Genomic DNA, 11,012 nt, shown 5'->3' on the forward strand with positions numbered 1-11,012 from the left:
CGACTGAGACTGAATGATCTTGAAAGTAGTGTGCCACCTTCTTCGCTGATAAATATATACCATAGAGGAGCTTGTGATAATGAGGGTACCTTTGCTTCGAAGGAGTCAACACTTCAGATATATAGTAGACTGGACGTTGGACTTTGTCAGCCTTTCCCTCTTCTTCTCGCTCGACAATTAGAACTATGCTAACGACTTGATTAGTAGCTGCAATGTATAGGAGCAGGGGTTCTTTGCTGTGCAGAGCAGCAAGCACCGGCTAGTTGGAAAGCACGGCTTTTAGCTTAACAAACACTGCTTCTGCCTTGGGAGTCCACTCAAACACATCAGTCTTCTTCAAGAGTCGGTATAAAGGCAATGCCTTCTCTCATAGGCGAGAAATAAACCTACTCAATGCCGCGAGGCAGCCTGTGAGCTTCTAGACCTCGTGCACATGCTTAGGGCTTTTCATTCGGATGATGGTGCCGATCTTCTCGGGGTTGACATTGATCCCTCGTTCGAAAACGAGGAAACCAAGTAAATTGCTGATACGTCCCAAATGTATCTATAATTTCTGCTTTTTCTATGATTTTTTGGGTGACATTGTTATATGTTTTGCTACACTTATATATCATTTTACACATATTTGGACTAACCTACTAACTCAGTGCACCCAGTGCCAGTTCTTGTTTGCTGATGTCTTTTTTGCAGGGGCTTTCACCCAATTTTCTGAAGCCCGGAAAATTCCAAGAAAAATATATAAAAAATCAGCGTAACGGAAGCTTCCAGATCACCGAAGATGGGCCATAGAGGGGGCGAGGGGCCTCCCACGCGACCTGTGGGTGCGGCCTGCCTCTAGGCCGCGCCAAGAGGCCGCCTGGATGGGTCCCACCTCCTCTGGTGCCCTCATTTGGCCTATATTTACTCCTCCATCACATCCAGAATCACGAATTTCTCCATCGTTCCGCCGCCGCATCGCTTCCGAGATCGGGAGCGTTAGGAGACCTCCTCCCAGCACACTATCGGAGGGAGGATTGACCTCCGGGAGCTTCTCCACCGTCATGAACGCTCCCCGGACGTGCCGTGAGTAGTCCTCCTTGGACCATGGGTCCATGACCAGTAGCTATGTGATGTCTTCTCTCCAATATTGTGCTTCAATGGTTAGTCCTTGTGAGCTGCCCTACATGATCAAGGCATCTATGTAATTCTCTTGCTATTGCTATGTTCGGTTTGTTGGGATCCGATGGATTATGAGATTATGTTCAGATTGTTATGAGTTATATATTTGATTATCCTTTTATATTATATTCATTAGTGATTGATGCATGTTCTCCGTTTCTATTTATTGCTTTGGCCGAGTAGTAGATTGTAACTCCAAGAGGGAGCGTTATGCATGATTGTGGGTTCATGCCCCTCAATATCTAGCTTGGGTGACAGAAACATGAGACTAGGGGATGTGCTGTTGCCACCAGGGAGAAAACAACGGTGCTTGTGACCATGGTTGCAAGGATTGTTTTGATTTACTTTTCCTTTGCAGTCACTATTACTTTTCCCGCTTGTGTTTTGATCCTTTGCAAACTACAAGGCCGGAGAGATTGACAACCTCTCTGTACTCGTTGGGAGCAAAGTTATTTGTTGTGTGTGCAGGTCCACGTCTTCTGCTAGCGCCAGGGTGGGAGACACCTACTTGTTGATCCTAGGAGTCCTACTGGTTCGATAAACCTTACAGTTTTCGTGTAAGGGAAAACTTGCTGCTGACTACATCTCAACCTTCCACTTGGGGTAACCAACGAGGAGCGAGAATTATATGCATCATCTAGTCATCAAGCAAAGTTTTTTGGCGCCGTTGCCGGGGACTCCAGTCTTCAAGATAGGGGAGTTGCACGCTATCTTTTACCTTTGCTTTTTAGTCTTGTTAGTTTGCTTTTTAGTTTTTGCTTTAGAGTCTTATACCAAAAACCACACAAAAATTAGTTGCTTTGTTCTTGCTTGTTGCTGCTGCTATGGGTTCCACTAAGAACACCAAGTTGTGTGACTTCACTAGTCACAACAACAATGACTTTATCTGCACTCCTATTGCTGCTCCCACCACTAGGGATACCTCCTATGAGATTAAACCTGCTTTAGTGAACCTAGTTATGAAAGATCAATTCTATGGTGCTGGAGATGCTGCTACTTTGCACTTGAACATTTTTGTTGAGCTTTGTGATATGCAAAAATATAAAGTAGATGGTGATATTGTTAAACTTAAGCTTTTTCCTTTCTCCTTGAGAGGAGGAGCTAAAGTGTGGCTTCAATCTTTGCCTAGGAATAGCATAGATTCTTGGGATAAGTGCAAAGATGCTTTTATTGGGAAGTATTAACCGCCTGCTAAGATTATCCAGTTAAGAAGTAACATTATGAATTTTAGGCAACTTGATAATGAACACGTTGCTCAAGCTTGGGAACGTATGAAATCTCTTGTTAAGAATTTCCCTACACATGGTTTGACTACTTGGATGGTTATCCAAACTTTCTATGCAAGATTGAACTTTACCTTGCGGAATCTGTTAGACTCGGCCGTGGGAGGAACCTTTATGTCAACTACAATTGATGCTACCACAAAGCTATTGGATGAGATGATGACAAATTATTCTCAATGGCACACCGAGAGAGCTCCAACAGGTAGGAAGGTAAACTCTGTTGAGGAGATCTCCTCCCTTAATGATAAGGTTGACTTGATCATGACTTTACTCACTAAGCAAGCTCCTATTGATCCTCATGATGTTCCTTTAAATTCTTTGGTTGCTCAAGAAAGAGAGTAAGTTCATGTTAATTTTATCTCTAGGAACAACTTTAATAACAATGCTTATAGGAGTAATTTTGGTAGCAATCCTAGACCGTTCTCATCCAACAACTATGGGAACAACAACAATTATCCTAGCACCAAAAACTCCACTTCTGAATTAGAGAGCATGCTTAAAGATTTTATCACTTCTCAAAAGGCCTTCAACAAGAATGTAGAAGAGAAACTAGAAAAATTAGATAGTCTCTCTTTGAAGGTGGGCAACATAGCTCATGACGTAGAGATGCTTAAAATTAGAACTTCCCCACTTGAAGAAAGGAACACCACACCCATGAATGCTATCCAAGTCCAAATTAATGAGAACATAGGAATGCTAGCCAAACTTAAGGATAGATGGGATAGAGGAAAATAAGAGGAAGAGGGAATTAAGAGCCTTCCTACACACACTACCATTGCTACTATACAAGTTGTTGAGGATCTCAAAACTTTTAGCACCCATCACACTCCTAGTCCCAATGGACCTACTAATGGTGATGCTAATACCTCAACTATAGGACAAAGAAGGTCCTTTGAATTTAGAGACTACTAAAAGAATTAGCTTAGATGACATTACTACCACTTTAATTAATGGTAGTAATCTTTATTTTGACAATTGTAGTCTTTCCGAAGTGATCACTTTTTTTGCAAAGAATGGCTAAAGATCCCCACACTAGTACGCTTAATATTGCCTTCATCGAGCATATTACCAATGCTATTATCAAAGCTAGGGAGGAAAAGCTTAAGCTAGAGACTTCTATTCCTAGGAAACTAGAAGATGGTTGGGATCCTATGGTCAAGATTAAATTGAATAATATTTCTTGCTTTGCATTGTGTGATGTTGGAGCTAGTGTCTCCGTTATGCCCAAAAGAATGTATGATATGCTTGATTGGAAACCTTATGATCCATGTTCTTTTGGTGTTCGTCTTGTTTATTCTTCCATAAAGAAACCTTTAGGGAGAATTTATGATGTGCTTATTGTTGTCAATGATAATTAGGTGCCCATTGATTTTCTTATTATGGACGTCCTTTTCTCCGCATCGTTGGTGCTACCATTGACATCAAAGAGGGAATCATTAAATTCCAATCCCCCCTTAAAAAGGGAATGTAACACTTCCCTAGAAAGAAGATTAAGTTACCTTATGAGTCCGTTACTCGGGAAAGTTATTCTTTTGGAGTTGATAACACTTGATCTGCTTGCATTATGCCTAGCTCAAAGGCATAAAAGAAAGCGCTTGTTGGGAGGCAACCCAATTTGTTTTTTACTTTTAGTTTTAGTAGTATTGATTCATCAAGGGTTGAACTCGCTGGAGGAGCATTCGGCAGCGGAATCTCAAGCCCAGTTTTGGCTCACGACGAGTCGCCAAGGTCTGAAGGCAATTCAGCAGTCGATCGATGCAGTTCATCATTGTCTTCCAAGTGGATGACATTTGTAGCTGTCAATCGACAATGTTAGCTTATCTAATCGACGAATTATATCCAGAAAACAGAACAAAGTGAAGATTTACTTTTAGTTTTAGTAGTATTGATTCTTGTTACTACTGTAGCAACATCATTGTACCTTTATTTTTAAGCTTTGTGCCAAGCTATAGCCTCCGATGCAAGAAAGTTAAAAAAATTGTGACATGCGGCCCACAAACAGATTATGTCTGTTTGGTGGAAAAATTCGTCAAAACTCACCAAAACATAATTTTGATCTGATTTTTTTGACAACATGCTCTATATAATTGCCTTTCTGGCATCTAATCTGAGTTTTTTGATTTGTGTTGCAAAAGTGCCCCGAATAAATTATATACTACGTGTTGTTCTATTTTTCACAGATTTTGTGATGTTTTGCATTTTCATTGTTTTGCAAATCCTAAGGTTACTTTTTATTTGCAAAAACCTTTTGGAAATCATGAGAAATAGTAGCTTTTCATGAAAATCTTTATTTCAAGCAAGTAATGAATTATTTTATTAAGGATACTAACCACTCTAATCAGCTTATGATGAGTTCCGTATGAAGGGAGTTTTCAAGTATGCCATGGGAGATGATGAAAGAAGATACATGAGTGTCAAGCGGTCAAGCTTGGGGATTCCCCCATGCACCCCAAGAAATATTCAAGGAGACTCAAGTGCCTAAGCTTCGGGATGCCCCCGTGCATCCCCTTCTCTATCAGCAATCATCAGTTCGTCCATCTCCATGCTATATTTTTATCACTTCATATGTTATGTGCTATGCTTGGAGCGTCCCTCTCTTTACTTTTTAGTTTGTTTTAGTTTTGCTTGTTGTTCGTAACAAGTTGGAACCTAGCCTATCTTGTTTGGGAGAGAGACATGCTCCATTCCACTCTAGAACACAACATAGGTTTTCATGCTTATCTTTTTTTGTGTGTTCTTCATCTTTCCATAGCTACTGTCATGCTTAGCTCTTAGTTTTCATGCTTATCTTTTTAAGATCTTTTATTTAGGTTGCTTTTGGAACTCTCTTGAGTTATCATGCTGATCTTGTTTAGAGAGTTGGCTCGTTGCACTGAGTTGTGTGTCTTGCATGAGTAGGTAACTGAGTTTGCTATTTAAGTATAGTAGTAACTTGCAATAGTTTTGAGGTATTGATTTGAGTTATGTTTGGACTATTGGTGCCAAGAGCTTGAGCCTATTAGTGATAGGTGTCGATTTTTGGGAAATTCGTGTGTTTCTCAAAAACTAAAAATTAGTTGAGAACTCTAGTTACTAAATTGATCGCTAACCTCTGGAGGGGTTGGAATATATAGAGTACCCTCACGTTACCATGAGTCGAGGATGCGCAAGAATAACGAAACCCCCAAACACTCCTCCTCGGGGTATGATACGTCTCCAATGTATCTATATTTTTTGATGGTTTCATGCTTTTAACCTGTCAAACTTTTGATGTTTTGTATGCCTTTTATATCTTTTTTGCGACTAACCTATTAACTCAGTGCCAAGTGCCAGTTCCTGTTTTTCTAAGTTTTTGACCCTTTTCAGAGGAGGATTTTAAACGGAGTCCAAACGGAATAAAACCTCTGAAAAGATCTTTTTCAAAACAAAAGAAGATCGGGAAGCTTGAGAACCAAGGTAGGGGGCCACCAGGGACCCCACAAGCCCCCTAGCCGCGGCCAGGAGGCCCGCGCCTCCGAGGCTCGTGGGCTCCCTGGGCCACCTCTGCCCTAGGTCTTTCACCTATATATTCCCACTTTGCAATCAATCTTGAAGGGATTGACAACCCCTTTATAGCGTTGGGTGCAAGCTCTTTTGTGTTTGTGCAGGTACTCTGGACTTGACGAGATTCTCCTACTGGATTGATACCTGATTCTCAAACTGAGGGAAATACTTACTGCTCCTGTGCTACATCACCCTTTCCTCTTCAAGGGAAAAGCTAACGCAAGCAAGTCTCCGTCAACGTGTCAATTTCTGGCGCTGTTGTTTGAGAAGTAGTAGAAGGATTTCTGGCGCCGTTGCCGGGGAGGATCAAGTCAAGAACTCATCCAAGTAAGCAAACTCATCTCTTGCATTTACTTTTTTGCCTCTCATTTTCCTCTCCCCCACTTCTGAAAAACAAAAATTTACAAAAAAATATTTGCCTTTTTCGTTTGCCTTTTTTCGTTCGCCCTTTTTTCTCGCTCGCTCTTTGTTCGCTTGTGTGCTTGCTTGCTTGCTGAAGTCACCATGATTGAAAACACCAAACTTTGTGACTTCTTGAATACTAATAATAATGATTTTATTAGTACTCCGATTGCTCCCGCCACTAGTGCGGAGTCATACGAAATCAGTGCCGCTTTGCTGAATCTTGTTATGAAAGAGCAATTCTCCGGCCTTCCTAGTGAAGATGCCGCATCCCATCTTAATACCTTCATTGAGCTTTGCGATATGCAAAAGAAGAAAGGTGTGGATAATGATGTGATTAAATTGAAGCATTTTCCTTTCTTGTCGCGGGATCGAGCAAACACTTGGTTTTCGTATTTGCCCAAAAATAGTATTGATTCTTGGAATAAGTGCAAAGATGCTTACATATCCAAGTATTTTCCGCCGGCTAAGAATATCACTCTTCGTAATGATATCATGAATTTTAAGCAACTTGCTGATGACCCACAAGTATAGGGTATCTATCGTAGTCCTTTCGATAAGTAAGAGTATCGAACCCAACGAGCAGCAGAAGGATCTGACAAGTGGTTTTCAGCAAGGTAATATCTGCAAGCACTGAAATTATCGGTAACAAGTGATTGTATGATGAGGTGATTCGTAGCAAGCAACAAGTAGCAAAAGTAGCAACGGTGGAGCAAAGTGTCCCAATCCCTTTTGTAGCAAGGGACAAGCCTGGACAAAGTCTTATAGGAGGAAAAACGCTCCCGAGGACACACGGGAATTTCTGTCATGCTAGTTTTCATCATGTTCATATGATTCACGTTCGTTACTTTGATAGTTTGATATGTGGGTGGACCGGCGGTTGGGTACTTCCCTTACTTGGACAAGCATCCCACTTATGATTAACCCCTCTCGCAAGCATCCGCAACTACGAAAGAAGAATTACGACAAAGTCTGACCATAGCATTAAACTAGTGGATCCAAATCAGCCCCTTACGAAGCAACGCATAAACTAGGGTTTAAGCTTTTGTCACTCTAGCAACCCATCATCTACTTACTACTTCCCAATGCCTTCCTCTAGGCCCAAATAATGGTGAAGTATTATGTAGTCGATGTTCAGATAACACCACTAGAGGAAAAACAACATACAACACATCAAAATATCGAACAAATACCAAATTCACATGACTACTATTAGCATGACTTATCCCATGTCCTCAGGAACAAAAGTAACTACTCACAAAGCATAATCATATTCATGACCAGAGAGGTAATGAGTAGCATCAAGGATCTGAACATAAACTCTTCCACCAAATAATCCAACTAGCATCAACTACAAGGAGTAATTAACACTACTAGCAACCTTACAAGTACCAATCGAAGTCGTGAGACGGAGATTGGTTAGAAGTGATGAACTAGGGTTTGGAGATGAGATGGTGCTGATGAAGATGTTGATGGTGATGAGTCCCCTCCGATGTGAGGAGTGTTGGTGATGACGATGGCGATGATTTCCCCCTCCGGGAGGGAAGTTTCCCCGGCAGGATCGTCCTACCGGAGCTCTAGATTGGTTCTACTCAAGTTCCGCCTCGTGGCGGCAGCGGCTCCTCCCGAAAGCTCACTTCTGATTTTTTCTGGAACGAAACCCTTCATATAGCAAAAGATGAGTGCCGGAGGGGCAACAGGGGGCCCACAAGCCCCCAGGCCCGGCCAGGGGGGTAGGCCGGGCCTGGCAGGCTTGTGGCCTCCTGGTGGCGCCCCTCTGGCACTTCTTCTGCCCAGTATTTTTTATATATTCCCAAAAAAATGCACGTTGATTTTCACGGCTTTTGGATTTGCGCAGAATAGGCATCTCAAACTTGCTCCTTTTTTAGGCCAGAATTCCAGCTGCCGGCATTCTCCCTCTTCATGTAAACCTTGCAAAATAAGAGAGAAAAGGCATAAGTATTGTACCTTGAAGTGTAATAACAACCCAAAAAGCAATAAATATCAACATGAAAGCATGATGCAAAATGGACGTATCGACTCCCCCAAGCTTAGACCTCGCTTGTCCTCAAGTGAAAGCCTAGATCAATAAACATGACCACATGTTTAGGGAGAGAGGTGTCGACAAAACGAGATACGAACATGCAGGCATCATGATCATGATTAGAACAACAATACCAACATATAATCTCTCATGCTAAAGTGACAATTCCTTCACAAGGTAAAGTATGGATCAAGAACCTTACCGAGAAGTAACAACCGATAGACTTTAGTCATTGAAGCAATTGCAATTTATCACAACATCAGAAAGAGTCAAATAAGAGCTTGTAAAGCAAATCCACATACTCAATCATCTTTTCGTTCTCTACAATTGCTACAACTCATGTGGTACTCATGAGATCAAAGTTTCAGCTGGACACAGAGAAAGATAGGGGCTTATAGTTTTGCCTCCCAACTGCTTACCTCAAGGGTAATGTCAACAATAATAAATCATGGATACTTACCTCCAAGTTGACATATGAATATAGATCTTTCCCTAGCATATGACGTTAGCCAAGATAAAGGCGAAACAAGGATTTGGTGAAGATCACCATGACTCTTTCAAGGGCAAAAAGTAAAGGTACAAGATAGGCCCTTCGCAGAGGGAAGCAGATGTTGTCATGACTTTTGAGGTTTGGATGCGTGTCCTCTTAGTGCGGAGGAACGTCACTTTATATTGCCTCATGTGATAAAGAACTTTATTATGTAGTCTGTCGCTTTTATGTCTTCCTCATCACAGGTTCGTACAAAGCTTATTTTCCACACACTAATAGATCATACATATTAGCGAGCAATTTTTATTGCTTGCACCGATGAAAACTTACTTGAGGGATCTTATTCAATCCATAGGTAGGTATGGTGGACTCTCATGGCAAAACTGGGTTGAAGGTTTGTGGATGTAGAAGTACTATCTCTACTTAGTGCGGGAGGTTTGGCTAATAAGAGGTGGAAACAATCGTCACATGCTAAGGGATCTCTAATCATATAACATTGTTCGGAACCAAGCAAACACAATTCATTATGTTGTCTTCCTTGTCCAACATCTACTTCTAGGCATGTAATAGTTTAGTGAGCGTTCACAATCATAGATGGTGTCAAGGATGATATATTTATATGTGAACCTCTCCTTCTTTATCACTTCCTATTAATTTCAACAATGACCAACGTCTACGTTTGTATACCCTCAACAAGTTTCAATCATCATTCTTTTTATATGTGAAGCCATCACTTCCCATAAGATCACTACATGATCTTTCATGCTTTTGTTCTTTATCAATCTTTTTGATCATGGCAAGAGGCGAAGCCCTTCAACTAAGACACTCTTTATTATATGGATCACGAGCTCGAATACATCGGGGGTGACACAAAGAAAAACTCAATACTAAAACACTAAGACTTTTATTCTCCTAGAGAAAGAGAAAACTGAAAAGGAACAAACTAAAACAAAGGTAAAGGCAAAAGATATGATGGTGATACGATACCGGGGCAACTCCCCCAAGCTTGGCACAAGCCAAGGGGATTGCCCATACCCATGCTTAGTTGTCTTCCTTTGGAGGTGATGGTGGTGGACTTGTTGCAACATGGGTTTGATCCTCCATCTTCCAAGGCATCGGTGCTCCATCATGGAAAGATGAATGAGTCTCCGGAATCCTCAAATCTGCAGGCAACCTTATTGATTTAAATCTATACTCCTACTCACAATTTTGGTTCTGCAGGTCATAGATCTGGGCCTGGAGGTGATCAATCCTGTCATAGAGCCTGGAGAGGTGCTTCCCAATGTCATTGACATCAATCCTGTGCTTACTGGTGAACTCCGTGATCATCATGTGGTTGGCGTTGAGTCCACGCTCCACCATCCCTTGACACTTGAAGACCTGTTGCTCCATTGCTTCGAGCCTTGTCTCCACGCTTCCGGTCTTCTTGGGCCCCTCAACATCACGGATGTGCAACATCCCCTCATGCATCTCGATAGATTGAGGGTGTTGCAGCACTCCCGTGAGGTAGGGATTGATGGCCTTCTCGAAGATCTTGTCCTTCAGAGCTTTTGGGGACGTCATAGCGATCTAGATCTGCAACAGAAACATGCTCGAAACGAAAATAGAGGAAATCTGCGTGATACGAGGATCACACCTTTCGGGATAATATATAATGATTTTTTCCAGACCAGAAGGAGTACTCCACACGAGAACGGAGTCCGGGAGGCGCACGAGGTGGCCACAAGCCCTCTAGGCCCAGCCAGGGGGGTAGGCCGGGCCTAGCAGGCTTGTCGCCTCCTCGGGCACTTTCCAGACTACTTTAAATTTTTCTATTTTTTCAAACATTCCAAAACGGAGGAAAATTGCTACGGGAAAGGTTTTGGAGTCGGTTTACTTACCGAATCACATACCTCTTCATTTTCGGAGTCTGAAAGAGGCTGATAAATATCCCTTATGTACTCCTCCGGAGTTATGGTATTGATAATATTGCTCTCAACATTTATGGGAGTATGTAAGATATAATGCTTGATTCTCTGCCCGTTTACCACTCTCGGACAATTACCTTCCGTGTTGTTGATCTTGATAGCACCGGAACGATATACTTCCTCAACAATATAGGGACCTTCCCATT

The sequence above is a fragment of the Hordeum vulgare genome, chromosome 4H (genome assembly GCF_904849725.1).
Source record: "Hordeum vulgare subsp. vulgare chromosome 4H, MorexV3_pseudomolecules_assembly, whole genome shotgun sequence".
Lineage (NCBI taxonomy): Eukaryota > Viridiplantae > Streptophyta > Magnoliopsida > Poales > Poaceae > Hordeum > Hordeum vulgare.